Source organism: Calidris pugnax, unplaced genomic scaffold, assembly GCF_001431845.1.
Source record: "Calidris pugnax isolate Ruff unplaced genomic scaffold, ASM143184v1 scaffold69, whole genome shotgun sequence".
Lineage (NCBI taxonomy): Eukaryota > Metazoa > Chordata > Aves > Charadriiformes > Scolopacidae > Calidris > Calidris pugnax.
Window position 1 is genome coordinate 6,939,652 of NW_015090859.1, and position 16,345 is coordinate 6,955,996.

The following is a 16,345-nucleotide window of genomic DNA, read 5'->3' on the forward strand; positions in this document are numbered from 1 at the left end:
CCTCGCTTTCAGCAATCAGATGCTACATCAATTTTTCCCCAGGAGCATGATTTTTTTGGACATGGTCCTCAGGCCATGCTTGGTATACACAGCATTTGTAGGCATGCTGCATGAGGCAGCTCCCTCAGCAAGAAGTAGGCAGGCCAGGGAGTTCAGGCTGCTGATACAAGACCGTGTCTGAAGCCATATTTGAGACAGGAGTGCTCTGGGTGTAGCACAAAGCTCTCCTCAGGGCCTGCTTCTCTAATGGCTTGCAAAGTCTAGCTCTGGAGGAACTTCCCACTCTACTGTCACCATGTCCCAAACAGTAATTGCAGGCTTCCTGGCCTGGCAGAGTGGTAGGCTTCGAAATGATGCCAGGATATGATCAATAAATTGCCTGCAGGAAGGGCAAGGAAAGCTGCGCTGGGAATGGTGGTGGAGGAGATTGCCAAAAGCATGAGGTGATCTCCATCGTGGCTATGCCTGGCTGTCCCCCCAGGCAGCAGAGAAGTAACCACAAAAGCCCGACTGGATTGTGCCCCACAGCTCCCATTCCCCGGGTGGACTCTCCTTCTCCAGATATGTGAGCACAGCCATTTTGCCCTCAGCAGCCCAAAGTGCCATCACTGGTAGATCAGGAAAGGTGACAAACCTCTTGGTCGCAGGAGGCAGCCCAGTGTGCCTAGAGGCCTCCAGGGTGGGCTGAGGGGAAGAGGTGGTGGCTGGCTTTCTCTTTGTTTCAGTTACTGGAGAGGAAGGATGCTCTGCCTGCACCCTCCTGGGGACCAGGCAGCGAGAGAGTCCATGAGCAGGGCTGGACTTCCAGCTGCTCAAGTAATTCCTCGAAGGTTCATCTTCTTTCTATTTTCCTTTTGGCTGCCAGAAGCCACAAGCATGTTGTTCAGCCCCTGCTATGAGACAAGAAGTCAACGTCCCATGGGAAGGTGGACACGAGAGGTTTTATTCCCTTTAACTTGGCTCCTTCCTCCATCGGTGCCTGCCCAGCCCTCCTCCCCCTCTCTCCTGTGTCCATTCAATGAGTTGCTTTACAAAGCTCCCGTAGAAAGTCTTGTTGCATTCAGGGAACTGAATGGGCTAAAACACTAGAGAAAACTATTCCCTGGTTTGCCCCCATAGTGTTGGTTTCCTGCCCACACTGTTTCCTGCATCATCTCTCTGTGGGGTGAGAGGAGCGGGAGGGAGCAGTGGGAGCAACCTGGCCCTGCAGGTGGCACTTCACTGTCTGGTTGCTGTAGCTGCAAGGGGCCAGCACGGCCTCTGTCTGTCACCTTTGGGTGTCTCGAGACAGGTCATCTTCCAGTGCCTCCCGGGGTGAGGGACGGAACCGCAGGTCTCTGAGGCAGAGACACCCCAAACCTGTGTGGGAGAGCGAGGAGAGCAGCTCTGTCTGTGGGGACACAGGGCAGATTTTCTTTCATTGCTGCTTATTATGGAAAGTTGGAGAGTGGACTGTCCCCAGGGTATTTTTGACCACGAAGGCCTTCTCGCTCACCAGTAACCCAATCCCCGCAGAGGCAGGGGGATCCTAAATACTGATGTGTAGAGGGCAATGGCTGGTGCCTTTCTCTGCATCAGCCCTTTTAACTCACGGAACAGCTCGCTGTGGACTCTGGAAACCACAAGTGTAACACCCCGTGCCAACGGACGTGTAAAATGAACAGAATAAAAATAGAGAAAGTGTGTTTCTGAAACTTCGGGACGTTTAATTTCCCCACTCTCATACATTAGCAAAATCTTTCTGTGTATAATGTCCCTTGTACTTTGGAAGAATAGCTACACATTAAAAGGAGCCCTTGTTTTCAATTTAATGGAAACACGTCTCACAGTAATTTTATTTATTTCATACTTGCCAAGCCACCCATCTTCCTCTTCTCTCTCAGGAATAAAAAAATCTCCCATCTTACAGAAAGGCAGCATCCTTTTTCTCCCTGGGTTGCAGAGCTCATTTTTCCCCTGTAACTGGATGTTAACACCTCTGACACTATGACAGATACCAGCGGTGACGCTCTGGCACCATCCCGACGGATCAGCAGTAGAGGCAACGGCAGGGCTGTAACGTGTGCTCCTGACTCCAGGTTTCAGTTTCCTGGGGAAGGACCATGCCAGGGTATTTCCTCTTTCCTCGGAGGTGTGGGGAGCAGAATCAGGGGAGCGCTGGCCTGACAGTGCCTGGCCACGAGCGGTGTCCAGCTTCAGCCCTAATGCCCGGGGCTGCAGGGAAAGATCCAGATGAGTTTGGGGGTGCTTGGAGTGAGACATCTTCACCTGAGTTCAAGAAGCTCACTGCACGTTTTTTAATAGGTGCATATCAAAGGCTTTGTGAGGTCTTTTTTTAAAGAAATGGGCGTACGCACATATATGTGTAGAGTCCATGTGCACACATGTGGATATACATATTTTGACCTAAACTTAATTTCTCTTCAGTGTTATGTGTAGTCAGGAGTGTTGAATGAGATAGTGGGGCTGCTCCAGGAGGGTGATACATCCTAAGTGCGTTAGGGCAAGGGAACAGATTATTCCTCACACTTTCAGGATCCTTCTATACAGTAAAGTCAAAGGAATTTGCGAAGAATTGCTGAGGGAGGCTGGGTAGCTCCAGGATAAAAGAATAATTTCTTATGAAGAGTTTTAGCCTTTGATAGAAACAAATGCTCCCAGGCTCTTTTAAAATAAGAAATAATCTTAAATATCATAGAATCATAGAACGGTTAGAGTTGGAAGGGACCTTAAAGATCATCCAGTTCCAGCCCCCCTGCCATGGGCAGGGACACCTCCCACCAGACCAGGCTGCTCAAAGCCCCATCCAGCCTGGCCTTGAACACCTCCATGGATGGGGCATCCACAGCTTCTCTGGGCAACCTGTTCCAGTGTCTCACTACCCTCACAGCAAAGTATGTCTTCCTAATATCTAATCTAAATCTCCCCTCTTTCAATTTAAAACCATTACCCCTCATCCTATTGCTACACACCCTGATAGAGTCCCTCCCCATCTCTCCTGTAGGTCCCCTTTAGGAAGAAGACCTCTTATGAAGACCTCTAAATGCATCTGCAGCTTATTAAACAGCTGCTTTCCAGACCACATTCAACTGGAAGAGAAGTGACGGACAACTACTTCAAATCCACATCAGATCCCAAGGAGTTTGCTGCTGGGGACCAAGGTCAACCATAAGCTCTTAAACATGTTCATAACTTGAGCATGGCATGCATTACTTCATGCTGAGAGTGACCCATGCCCAAGTGATATGCCAGATCTCTCCTGCTGTGAACTTTGTTGAATCAGAATTTGGGATGCTGGCATAGTGAAATGAAATAATTGAATTAGGAGGCCTAGTTTGTATAGTGAACTTTATTTTAGCAGGATTGTGTTTCTGTTCCAGCACAAATGTGTCCCGTTACACTAGGTTGCTTTGAACCAGAGACATTATGGTACGTGTATAAGAAAGTCTGTAATTCAAAGGATTCATCGCCTCCCTATTCTCCTTCTCTGTGTCTAAAGAAGGAGGTGAAATCCCTGTCCAGGTGGGACAACTGCCTGGGATGAAAGGACACCCAGCCATGGAAAGAGCACTCTGCTGAGCACTTTACAGGCAAACAGACACGGTCCCCATTCTGGAAAACTCAACACTACTTGAGTCATAAGAGAAAGTAACTGACAGTAGAAAGGTGAAAATAAGTAAAGCAATTGCTTAGGTGCCAATTCAGCAGGCTTGGAAGGGCCAGAGTCTCTGGTCTGCTGAGTTCATGTTACGTTGTAGATACCATAAGTGGTGCACTTGGGCACTTCTCAGGTGTCTTTAAATTACGTTTTGAGTAGTTCTTGGTCATGGCTTTCCATCAGAGAACTATGGTTCCCTTTCCAATAACCCTGGTGCCTGAATTCTCAAGCCAGCTGGCAGAGGTACCTGGGTGAGGTGGTGTTGCTGCTCCTCTCCATGGTTCAACACCCCAGCAGTAAAGACAGCCTGAGTTACTCACTGTGTTTTTGAACTAGAAATGCTGTAATAGCCACAACAACTAATTAGGCACCTGGTCAAAGGCCGAAATGCATTTCAAATGTCTTCAAAGCAGGGAGAGGACAAGATTAGAAAAGTTCCAATTTCTGTGAAAGGAGTCTTTGCTCACGCAAAACACTGCCAGTGGACTTTTCTAGCCAAGAAGCAAGGAGAGTGTCCTGGAAACACAGCAGGGTAGGGAGGAGGATGGGACAAAAATGGGTGAGAGGTGACTTCTCAACATCTGCATTGCTGTCCATGTACAATGTGAATGTACTGGATCTGGGTACTCCTGAAGCTGGCTGGAGAAGGGGTGCCTACAACACTCCAGTAGAGAACAAGCCCTCGAAACACAAGCTTCATTCCTGGTGTGTGAGTTCCCCACTGAATTGATTTAAACAAGTCAGCTGTGAGACGCTTGGCACGATGGGAGCCTCCATGCCAGCGAAGAATGGTGTATGGAAGCGAAAACATGGTTTCTCTCTTCCTCCTTCACCACAAAACTGCTTCCAATGAGTGTGAGCTGCCGTCTGGCTCTACCAAGGGTGCCTACTTCTTGATGTGGAGGTAGGTGAGCAGGTGGGACGCCACCAAGGTCCTTGTAAGGCCTGGCTTGCTGGTGGTCCCACTCCTGGAGAGCTTCTGGGAACCAGCTCAGGTGCTTGTGCGGGTTGTCGCCTTCAACCCCGTGGAAGTCTGAAGAGATCAGATCTACGACTGAGTGATCGATATTGTGAGCTTGACTCAGGAGGGTCTTGGGGCTCATTGGAAACTAAGCCTGAGCTAATCAGGCCTTGAAGACAGCAGGTCAGAAATAACTGGTCTGGCTCTGGATGGCATGGCTGGAGACCAGGACAAGGAAAGTTCACTTCACCCTCTGCTGCGCTTGGGCAGCTCCTTGCCTGGCACACACCTCAAGGTTTGTGTTAGCCAGCTCGAACCTTGTCTGCTGAGGGGTGACCGAGGAAGGATTTTCTGAGTGCTTTTTTCTAATTTATTTTGGCTCTGCCAAAAGACTTGTCACTTTCTGTTTAGCTCCCATCATTGCTCCTCCAGACTAATAACCAGAGTAGGTTCTCCCTGTATGTGCTGGGCACTCTTTGGCTTAACCCCATGTGCTCAGCCAAGGCCAGCTCTGGCAGCAAGGGGATAGTCTGCAGGGTCTTGCCTTCATCCTTCATATCACCAACAGGGACACAAAGGGGGACAACCCCTGGCCTTTGCTTCTCTTCTGTCCCACCTTTCGGCAATGCTGCAGAGCCCAAATTATATCAAAGGGACCTTTCTGGAGACAGGGGAAACCAGTCATCTGTTTAAATATTAATTACTTAGCGTTAAATCTACTTAAATAATTTTCAGATAAATTGGTAAGGACAGGTAATCACAATGAAAAAAGTGAGTACCACATTTGTGTTCAGAGATCAGAGAAACAGAACACGCACAGAAGCTCTCTTAAACAATCATCATCCCAATATTATAATTAGTATTTTATATATGATATAAAACGTTATATGTATATATCATTATTTTTATCATAATAGTTTCTGTTTTTTCCTCCTCTGGATCAGGCAGGCTGCTGCTATCATGCTATCTTTATGATTTCTAACTTGGCTTCTGCCATGAAAGGGGAAACCAGTCCTCACTTTGCAACCATGTGGTCATGCTTCTTAAATGAGCGGGTGTGATGCTTAGAGTACCGAGGCTGTAATTCAAGTCGCTGATCACAAACTGTCCAAGTCATTTTTCTTTCAGGATATTGCCTTGCACTGAACCTGAAGATTGACTTACAACTCGGTGGACCACCCAGGGTATCTGTTACTGTTAGGAAGAGTGATTAGCAAACACTGGCAAGGCATTCTCCTAAATAATCGGTCACAATTGCTCGCTGCTGAATTTAAACAAAAAGGTAAGTATTGCACATGGCAAGCTTAGCTGTAGGTTTCTCCTCTGCTGTTCATTACATAGTGCTCAGTAGCAAACAGGAATTCTGATATTTTGTGAGCTACAATTTAAAACCAACAAATCAAATATCCTTATTAAAGGAGCTTCTGAGTATAGAAGCAGGTCTTTTCCTGTTCAGGGCAGCATAGCCAGATGTTAAATTAGAAGTGCAGAAATAACCCTTTAAAACACTGTGAGTTAAGCAGTATGCTGGCAGAAATTGTCCTCTTCAACTGGGGCATATTCAGTGCCTCAACTTCTGAGTTGCTTCAAACATTTAAAAGCAAACATTTGAGCTGCTTCAAATGCTTCAAATGCTTCAAACATTTAAAAAAAAAAATTAAAGTGGTTTTTATAAGGGGATTTTATGCTAGTTGGCTACTTCCAGTTGACTCTGATGACTTTGGCTATTGCTGTCCTGGTCCCAGGTAGCAGCTGGCTGAAGAGAGCTGTGCTACAACACTTGAGAGAGTCATGCCAGCGTTGCTTTTTGAAGATGCATTTTATCACCAAAGGCTAAGGCAATGAGTAACTAGTCCCAAATCCTCCCATCACTCGAGCAGCAGAGAAATGTTGTTGTAGTCAGACAACACACAAAGCAGTGGTACGGTTTTATACAGGAGAAGAGTAGCAGATGCCACAGAGAATTCTCTTAGATGAGTCTTCTTGCATCCACAAGTGTGCGACAGCACATCCAACCCGTTAGGTGGTAGCCTTTAGAAAACAGCATTTAGCAGTTCGGTGTTGAAGGGGAGGGCTTGAAATGATGGAATAGCTTGAGTGTGCACAGGGGAGCTGACAAGAGGGAGTGGTGGCAACCTTACCCTCATTAGCAACATGGTAAACCACGGAGAGAGAATGTCCTTTCTCATGTTTCCTGCACAGATGCTGGAGATAATTCCGAGTCTATAAAACTTTGCTGGATATAGCTCTGTTTGCAGGATCTCATTCCAGTTTTATGGAGCGAGTACATTCTTGTCCGGTCTTCAGACTGATGCAGTTTGCAAAAAAACAACATGCCAAAGCAGAGTTTCCTTCCATGTGGTCCTCTGTCAGCATGGACCTATGCACCAGTGGGTGACATATCAACTTTCCTGTTTAGAAATAGCTTTGAAATACGGTGGGGGGTGGGAATAAAGCAGTGTATCTGTCTACCTATGCTATTAACTCTCTTTAAATGAGCATTTTCCCTGTAATCTCGCTAAGAAGCACAGTTTAACTCAGAAGACACTCAACACTTACTGTTCCCTGTGAAAATTATTGGCTCATAAGGGGTTGGAGTGACTTCTTGCTGTGTAAGTCTCCGTCTAGCGAGGCACCAAGTGATACAGTAAGGTGGGAAGTAATCCCAGCTCACGCTCAAACAGATTTGCAGTTGTCATTCAGCAAAGTGCTTACATATATTTTTCAATTTAGTCTTATTGGATTTAATGGGATTTGGAATGTCCCTAATGACTGTGCTACAGCTGAGTGATCTTCTGACTTGGAGCTTCAACCAGAGGCTGTACAAAAAAAACCCATACCTGTGCAAACCTCCTCTTACCTTTGGACCTGCATCTGCAATCTACTGCTCATCACAGACCTCAGTAAATGTTGACACAATCTCCTTGGGGGTCTTGAAGAGCAACCAAACATCTGCCAGGAATGGTTTAGGTATAGTTGCTCCTTACTTGGGCTGGAAGAATAGCCTTCTACAAGCAATTGCAACCCGATTTTCTGAGACTTTTGTGAAATTATGCTACATGACGGTTGGACTATTACATGGATGGCAAGTACAGTTTCTAGTTAGTGGTCAAAATTAAAAACAATTATATTCATCATACTGTAGCTCTTCAGTGTTTCTAAGTTTACTCATATATCATCCCCAAGAAGAGAAAGTGGAGGAAAGAGAATGTTCTCCTGTTGGGAGAGAATCCTTTTTCAACTTACTGATTGAGAGGTCTGAGAGGACGTACTTTACCTCCCATTTTACCTGTTACGTCTGCCAAGGGTTGACACAGACAGAAAAAAGTCTAAATCACAAATGGCAATCGTAAGCCTCACACATTTTGGACTTAGCTGCCCAAGTATCTTGTGAATTCTACACTAAACTGCTGCTTGGCTCTGGCAAAATCTACCCTGTAGCTCTGCTTCCAGGGTAAAAGTCTCCATCTTGTCAGCTGCTGGCCATAGCTACAATTAGTCAAAGCCAAGTGCTGTTGTCCAAGCACAAGACCTGGTGGTTTTCCCAAAAAGATATTTTTTCCATCTATTTCACCTTGTAAGGGGAAGACCTAAGTTTAAGTCTACCTCTTGCCTCATGTCATACTTTACTGCTGATGGCCTGGTTGAACGCGTGCTACGGCACCCTTCTGTAGGTAATAAGGGATGGCTCAAACCCTGTTCATATACCGGGGATTCAGTTACAACAGGAGGGACTGTGGAAAACTGACTTAAAAATAACCATCAGCCTCCAAGCCGGACCGCCATTTTGGGAGGTAAAAGAAGAGTGGCACAGAGAGAGTTGCACCCATAAATCACCTAACTGTGGACGAAAAGGGGCTTTTACTGTCCCAACTCTTGTGATTTTGCCAGTGAGATAGCTAGCTTTATTTTGGAGAGTCAGGCATATATCTTCTCTTAACCTTTAGTATCTTGGCTCCTACTATAATCAGCAGAGATCTGATTGATGCAGTCAAGGGAGCCTGGAGGGTGATTCAAACGCCCTACCAGCACGCATGGGTCTTCAGTTCCCTGGCTCCTCCTGCCATTTGATATTCCAGGGCAGATGAGACATCTGCACGGGGCTGGCAGACATGACGCAAGACGGAGGAAGCCCGTGTCCTTTTTGGTGCAGCAACAGGATGCCAACCGGGATAGTCCACACCACCTAAAATAGCATTAGACACCTGCTTTTAGGCAACTGAATCCTGGTTTGAGAGAGATTAATCATTTCTGGATTCATTGACAATACAGAATATATCTCCATGGACTGGACTGAACCGAACTGCCACGTTGATGCCTGAACTTATGTGTTCTCACCCAGAACTGAGTCTCCTCCTCCAGCAAGACTAAGCGGCCTAAATATGTGTGTCTAGTACAATCTCCAGTACTCCTGCAGTATCTCCAGATGCTGCTGCAGGAGGGTGAGGGTCTCTCAACAGTCCCATGTCTTCGCTGTCATCGCCACAATTTCTTTGGACACACTGAGGTGTCTCAGAGGACTTTGAGCACCTGCATTCAGGCCACTGCATCCTGCCTGTAGCATTTGAGGATGGCTGGGAGGATGCTGTCAGTATGGTCAGTGCCAGGGGTGCTCTGATGTTTCTGAGAAGCTGAGCCAAAGTCTGCACTGATGTTCACAAGACTTTTGCCACGTCTGCTGGCTGTGGTGGCTAAAGTAAAGAAATTAATGGGGATCATCCCCAGGCACAGAAGGAGAGAGTGAATGTCTTTACGTACTTGTTTATAGTGTCTTCTCTGACTTTGCAAAGAGATTCACTTGGCAAATATAAAGAATTGTCTTTGCTTTGTAAGTACTCTTCAATACTGTTGCTTGTGAGCACGTCTTTCCATTGTGAGACTGCAATTCACATAGTTCCAATCTCTTATTTTATCTCAGTGAGCAGGTGTAAGGATAACAAACTCCCTTCCAACAAGCCCCTAACGCCACGTTGCTGTTACGTGTCAGGCGAGGAGTACTGGGGATAAAAGGAAACCTCGGTGCCAAGATGATGAAAGGTTTCCATTGTCAGCTCCAGACACAACCACATGAATGATACAGCAGAGCAAAGATGACATCACAACTCAGACGGGTTTGGCTAAACCTGTTATCTGAGATCCGTGAACCCCATCCCAGCTGTTTCAAATATGGAAGCTTTAAATTAACAGTTTGCACAGGGACAGGCAATAAACATCTAGAGCATTTTTATATTTGTGGATAAACGTGAATTTACCTTCTCTCTCACTAAAATAATCATTTAACTTAAGGGGATAAATTCTTCTCCCCTTATCCAGCTTTCAAACTCAGCTCACGGTGTATAAGCCAAAGGATGCCCTGCCATCAAGATTCAGAAGCATCATTTAAAAAAAAAAAAAGCAACAAAAGCAGTTCTAGTGGAAACCAGAAGGCTAAAAGCACAGAAACACCCTGCATATATGCATGCTTTCTGGGACAGCAAATTGTCTTTCCCTGGTACTTGATTCAGTTGAACCAATTCGCAAGTTGAGAAAGAAAGAAGTAGCAAGTCCTTTAGACAAAAAAACCACAAAACGACAGCAACAAACCCAAACAAACCTTCACTGGATGTTTCAGAAACTTCTACAGCTGTAGTGAGATTCTTGTAAAGGGCTCCCTTCCCCTTCAGTTTGTAGAAAGAAGATGGGGACAGAAGGGTTTATGCACAGAGGATGTAAGGATATGGATACCTCCAGAGCCCCCAGGCACGACTCCAGACCATCCTCATTCCCTGGTTCTCTCAGCTGCTCTCAACACTGAACTATCCATGTTCAGCACCTACTTGACTTCCAGCAGGATAAGCCTGCTCCCAGTGTTAATATATTGAATTTCTTTGTTGGTGGTGCTTAAATATAGGTCTAAGAAATGACAGCACCCTGTATTGCCCCGAGGCCGGTCAGGGTGGCCTCTTGAAGAGTATCCAGTTCCTCCTGTCGCTGTGGGTTACCAACAAATGCCTAAAATAAGGCCCTGCTGGGGCGGGGAGTGGGGTGTGTGGAGGTGAGGGGGACATGACCAGCCACTCCTGTCACCAACCTGTGAATCTGGCACAGAATTAGCAAGGTATGAACGTTACCATGCTCTTGCATCCTCCCCAGCACCCGCGTGACGTTGCAGGATCTGGTCAGCAAGGACCGGAAAAAAATTGTCAAGGGTGCCTTTGCGGTAGATACCTCCACGAGCACACAGCTGGAGGACCAACAGCTGGATGAGAATTAACATCCATCAGCAACAGGCAGGCACAGCAGTCTGCTCGCCGCCTCCCAAAACCTGCAAGATGCAGGAGGGAGTCTCAGCTTCCAGCAGTGGAGGAGCTTTACTGATGGGGACGTGCAGGATCCAGCACTGACCCTGTTCAAATCTGGGTGATAAATCAGTGATGCCTGCAAACACCTCACTCAGCTTGGGGACAATAGGAGACCACGGTCAAAGAGGGCACAGCTGCCTTAACTCATGCAGACACTGGATATACCCACAGTAATTAATATGATAGAAATAATGTATTTCAAAGCCCGCATTACCACACAGAGTTATGCAAGTTAAACATTTTGCAAAAAGTTGAGCCATATTAATTACAACAAGAAATCCAGTTCACAGGGGACAATGATGACTGTCTGGAGTGACTGAGATGTTACATCAAGGACCTGGGCCAAAGAAGACATGTTATTATAAATGAGCATAATGCTGCAAAGCTCAGATCTTGTTTAGTTATTCAAGTCTTTGTAGGTGGCAGATGTTGCAGGGAAAACCTGCTCTGCTCACATGGTACTACCACTAAACACATTCTCTAGAAGAGCTACATTGAAGACCAGGTGATAATTAAAACCAAAATAAGACTATTATACTTCTGAAAATGAATTTAATAACTCATGCATGGATAACTGCATAGGAAAGCATTTAGTATACAGCATCTCTATAACTACCTGAAGGCGGGGTGTAGAGGAGCAGGGGTTGGTCTCGTCTCCTAAGTCACAGGAGATAGGACAAGGGGAAATGGCCTCAAGTTGCGCCAGGGGAGGTTTAGATTGGATATTAGGAAAAATTTCTTCACAGAAAGTGTTATCCAGCATTGGAACAGGCTGCCCAGGGAAGTGGTTGAGGCACCATCCCTGGAGGTGTTCAAACGGCGGGTTGACGTGGTCCTCAGGAATATGGTTTAGTGATTTTTTTATTGCCTTTTTTTTTTTTTTGTCAGAGTTAGGTTGATGGTTGGACTAGGTGATCTTCAAGGTCCCTTCCACCCTAGACGATTTTATGATCCACAATAACTGTTTCCATATGAAACAGCTGGAGAGGGCTCCTTGCCATCTTCACAATATATTTCAGTATTTAACCAGAAAGAGAAATAAAATAAAAGCACCCACGTAGCAGCGCAGTGTTCTCATGGAGATACGCAAACAGTGTTTTCCCCACAGAAAGGTGTCACTCAGAGCAGTGACACTAGAGCAGGTCACCTCTGTTCAGGCAGGCGTGAGCACCCCTCTCCACCACCCAACCACACGTGGGCAGAAAGGTGCAGGGTGCCTGCCAGGGGCAACGAGCTTGCAGACAGGCAGGTTGGAGCTCTGGGACAGAGGAGGGGATGAGTAAGGGACACAAAACGAGGGTTGTAACACCAGATGTAATTGCCCGGGATTGGTACCGCGGTAGCACTGGATTAGCCCGTGCTCCATGGAAGGATACTATTACTCCTGACATACTTGATGACAATTTCCAACACAGCAGGGCCACCCCTCCTCTAATATTCTGTCTGCACTGAAATGCTGCAATCATGGTCCTTGACCAGCTTTTAAAATAACTGTCTTTTTCCCCCAAGTAGGCTCAAACACAGAGACCCCCTCGGGATCGCTGCATCCTTGGAGGGGAGCAGGCCAACAGAGTATTTGTGGGGCCCACCACTGGCTTAAAATGCATGAAGCAACCCTTGTCTTTTTGGTGGTGCTGGTGGGGAATAGTTTTAACCTTGCCGTAACAGTCGTCCCAGAATATCTTTTCTGAAGAGCCTTACAAAAGCTGCCAGGCAAATCTCCCATAGCTTTAAGTATTACTGGTACTTTCCAGATAACGTAATTCTGCTTTCTCTGGGCCATTCCTAACATATTACACGCACGCTGCATGACTGCAGAGGCAGCAGGACAACAAAAGGTCTGCCAAGAGCTCCTGGGACTCCTCGCCTCTCACCTTCACAAAACACACTGATAAGGTAGGTGAAGAAACTGAGGAAACTTGCCAAGATCCAAGTGTCCCTCCAATAAAAAAAAAAAAAAAATGCCAAAACCCTTCCTTCAAACAGTCAAACCTTGCTTTATATCTCCAAAAGGCAGCAAAGCCCAGTCTGTGCTTCTGCACACCAAAATCAGGAACTGCTTTTGATGTCCTAAAGGAATCATGGGGGGTACATTGCCAGTGGCAACTTCATCAGTGAGCTCGGAAGGGCTTAATGATGACTTCTGATTGCCACAGGAAGAAAGCTGTTTCTTAAATACCCAGATTGTAGTCCTTTTATAGAGCAAAATCAGCATCCTACCTAATTCCTACTTAAGAGGCAGCCAGCACGGGTTTCCCTGTGAAGCAGGTGCACAGCAAGATACAGCAGGTAAGTCAGTACTGAATTTACAGCCCTTTTATAGCTCTGGACAGCAGTTACGAAGATGTGATGATAGATGTAGGACCTTGATACGAGTAGTGACTCAGGATTAAACTCTGCACAAACCTGCTGAACTTTGAAGCACGTTGCATACTGCAGCACACAAATGATTAAATCCAGGTGAAAATGGAGGCTTCAAAATATCCCTTTCACACCCAAACTCATTCAACAAATGCAAACAAACAAACAAAAAAAAGCCACACACAAGAGCCTCCATACAGCTAAATCTTTGGAAATGAATCATAGAATTCTTTAGCTTGGAGAAGACATTTAAGATAATCGAGTCCAACCATTAACCTAACCCTGACAACTCCACCACTAAACCATATCCCTAAGCACCTTCTACCTGTCTTTTAAATGCCTCCAGGGATGGTGACTAAACCGCTTCTCTGGGCATCTTATTCCAATGCTTGACAAGCTTTTCAGTGAAGTTTTTCCTAATATTCAATATAAAACTCCCCTGGTGCAACTTGAGGCTGTTTCCTTTTGTTCTATCACCCGTTATACGGGAGAGGAGATCACAGAATCATAGAATGGTTAGAGTTGGAAGGGACCTTAAGGATCATCAAATTCCAACCACCCTGCCATGGGCAGGGACACCTCCCACTAGACATCGACCCCCACCTCTCTACCACCTCCTTTCAGGTAGTTGTAGAGAGCAATAAGGTCTCCCCTCAGCCTCCTTTTCTCCAGGCCAAACAACCCCAGCTTCCTCACCTGCTCCTCAAAAGACTTGTGCTCCAGACCCCTCACCAGCTTTGTTGCCCTTCTCTGGACCCACTCCAGCACCTCAATGTCTTTCCTGTAGTGAGGGGCCCTAAACTGAACATGGTATTTGAGGTGCAGCCTCACCATTGCTGAGTACAGGGAGATGATCACATCTCTAGTCCTGCTGGCCACACTATTCCTGATACAGGCCAAGATGCTGTTGGCCTTCTTGGCCACCTGGGCACTCTGCTGGCTCACATTCAGCAATCTGCCAACCAACACCCCCAGGTCCTTTTCTGCTGGGCAGCTCTCCAGCCACTCTGCCCCCAGCCTGTAGCGCTGCCTGGGGTTGTTGTGACCCAAGTGCAGGACCCGGTACTTGGCCTTGTTGAACCTCATCCCGTTGGCCTCGGCCAGTCAATCCAGCCTGGCCTGATCCCTCTGTAGAGCCTTCCTCCCCTCCAGCAGATCAACACTCCTACTTGACTTTGGTGTCATCCGCAAACTGACTAAGGGTGCACTCGATCATAAAGATATTAAACTGAACCAACCCCAATACTGAGCCCTGGGGAACACCACTTGTGACCACACATCAACTGGATTTAACTCCATTCATCACAACTCTTTGTACCTGACCACCTAGCCAGTTTCTAACTCAGTGAAGAGTACACCCATCCAAACCATGAGCAGCCAGTTTCTCCAGGAGAAACTGGGAAATGGTGTCAAAGGCTTTACTTAAGTCCAACTAAACAACACCTACAGTATTTCCTTCATCCACTAAGTGGGTCACCTTGTCATAGAAGGAGACCAGGTTTATCAAGCAGGACCTGCCTTTCATGAACCCGTGCTGTCTGGGCCTGTTCGCCTGGTTGTACTGTACATGCTGTGTGATGGCACTCAGGGTGTCTGTTCCATCACCTTCCCAGGCACCGAGGTCAGACTCACAGGCCTGTAGTCCCTGAATCCTCCTTCCAGCCCTTCTTGTGGATAAGCATCACATTTACTAACCGCCAGTCAGCTGGGGCCTCCCCTGTTTGCCAGAACTGCTGGTAAATGATGGAAAGTGCCTTGGTTAGCACTTCCACACAGCTCCCTTAATGCCCTTGGGTGAATCCCATCCTGGCTGTAGCAGGTCCCTCACCATTTCCCCTTGGATTACAGGGACTTCATTCTGATCCCAGTCCCTGTCTTTCACCTCAGGCAGCTGTGTACCTTGAGAACAACTGGTCTTACTATTAAAAAGACTGAGGCAAAGAAGGCATTAAGTACCTCAGCCTTTTTCTTCATCCTTTGTCACAATATTTCCCTCCACACCCAACAGAGGATGGAGATTCTCCTTAGTCCTCCAGTTGTTGCTAATGTATTTGTAGAAAAAAAAGAACAATAATCTTTTACTGCAGTAGACAGGTTAAGTTCTGTTGGTCTTAGGCCCTTCTAATTTCCTCCCCACATAACCTCACGACATCCTTGTAGTCCTCCTGAGTTGCCTGCTCCTTCTTCCAAAGGTCATAATTTCTCTTTTTCCCCCCCCTGAGTTCCAGCCAAATGATGAAATAGTAGATTTCTTGCAGTCCAAGACAAAAATCCCACTGACTCCAATGACATAGAAATTTACCTCGTGGTCACCATCTGACATTTTAACTATGGTATCAATAATGTCATCAAGAGTCTATTGACTAATTCAGGCACAGAGCTGCTTTGATTTGTGTTAGATTTTTGATTTGCATGCACAATAAGAACTTGGAAATGGACTTAGTATTTCCCTCTGATTTGTATAATTAAACTCATACAAGGCCAGGTTTATTAAAACCCACAAGGTTTAGGGGTGGACTTGGCAGGTTTATTGTTGGACCCGATGGTCTTAAAGGTCTTTTCCAACCTAAATGATTCTATGGTGGCGGCCAAGTCAATAGAGGCTCTTGTGATGTTTTTAATAAGGTCAAGTTACTTCTAATAATAGTCTGCAAAGACTCATTTCTAAATACTTAATTCCTGTTGCAAAACTAATTGCTTAATTGTAATATTGCTTAAGATACTTATCAGTCATTCATTTGAGATTACTTTATATCCATTTTTATCTTCCTTCTAGAGAAGCACCAGATTTTTTGCAAGTGGAAGAGAAGCAAGGAGACTCTTCAGTTGGATACCATTGATCATCATCATAATCATTAATCTTGTATTCTTGTTATTCAGCCATTTAACCACCCCTCACCACAACAAAACTCTCCCTGGCTTCAGCAACTCTACCAGTATAAGAACTTGCAGAATGTAATCCTAGGCAAATACTATTACAACAGAGGAATAACTTCATGACCATCAGAAAAAAAAAAAAAAAAA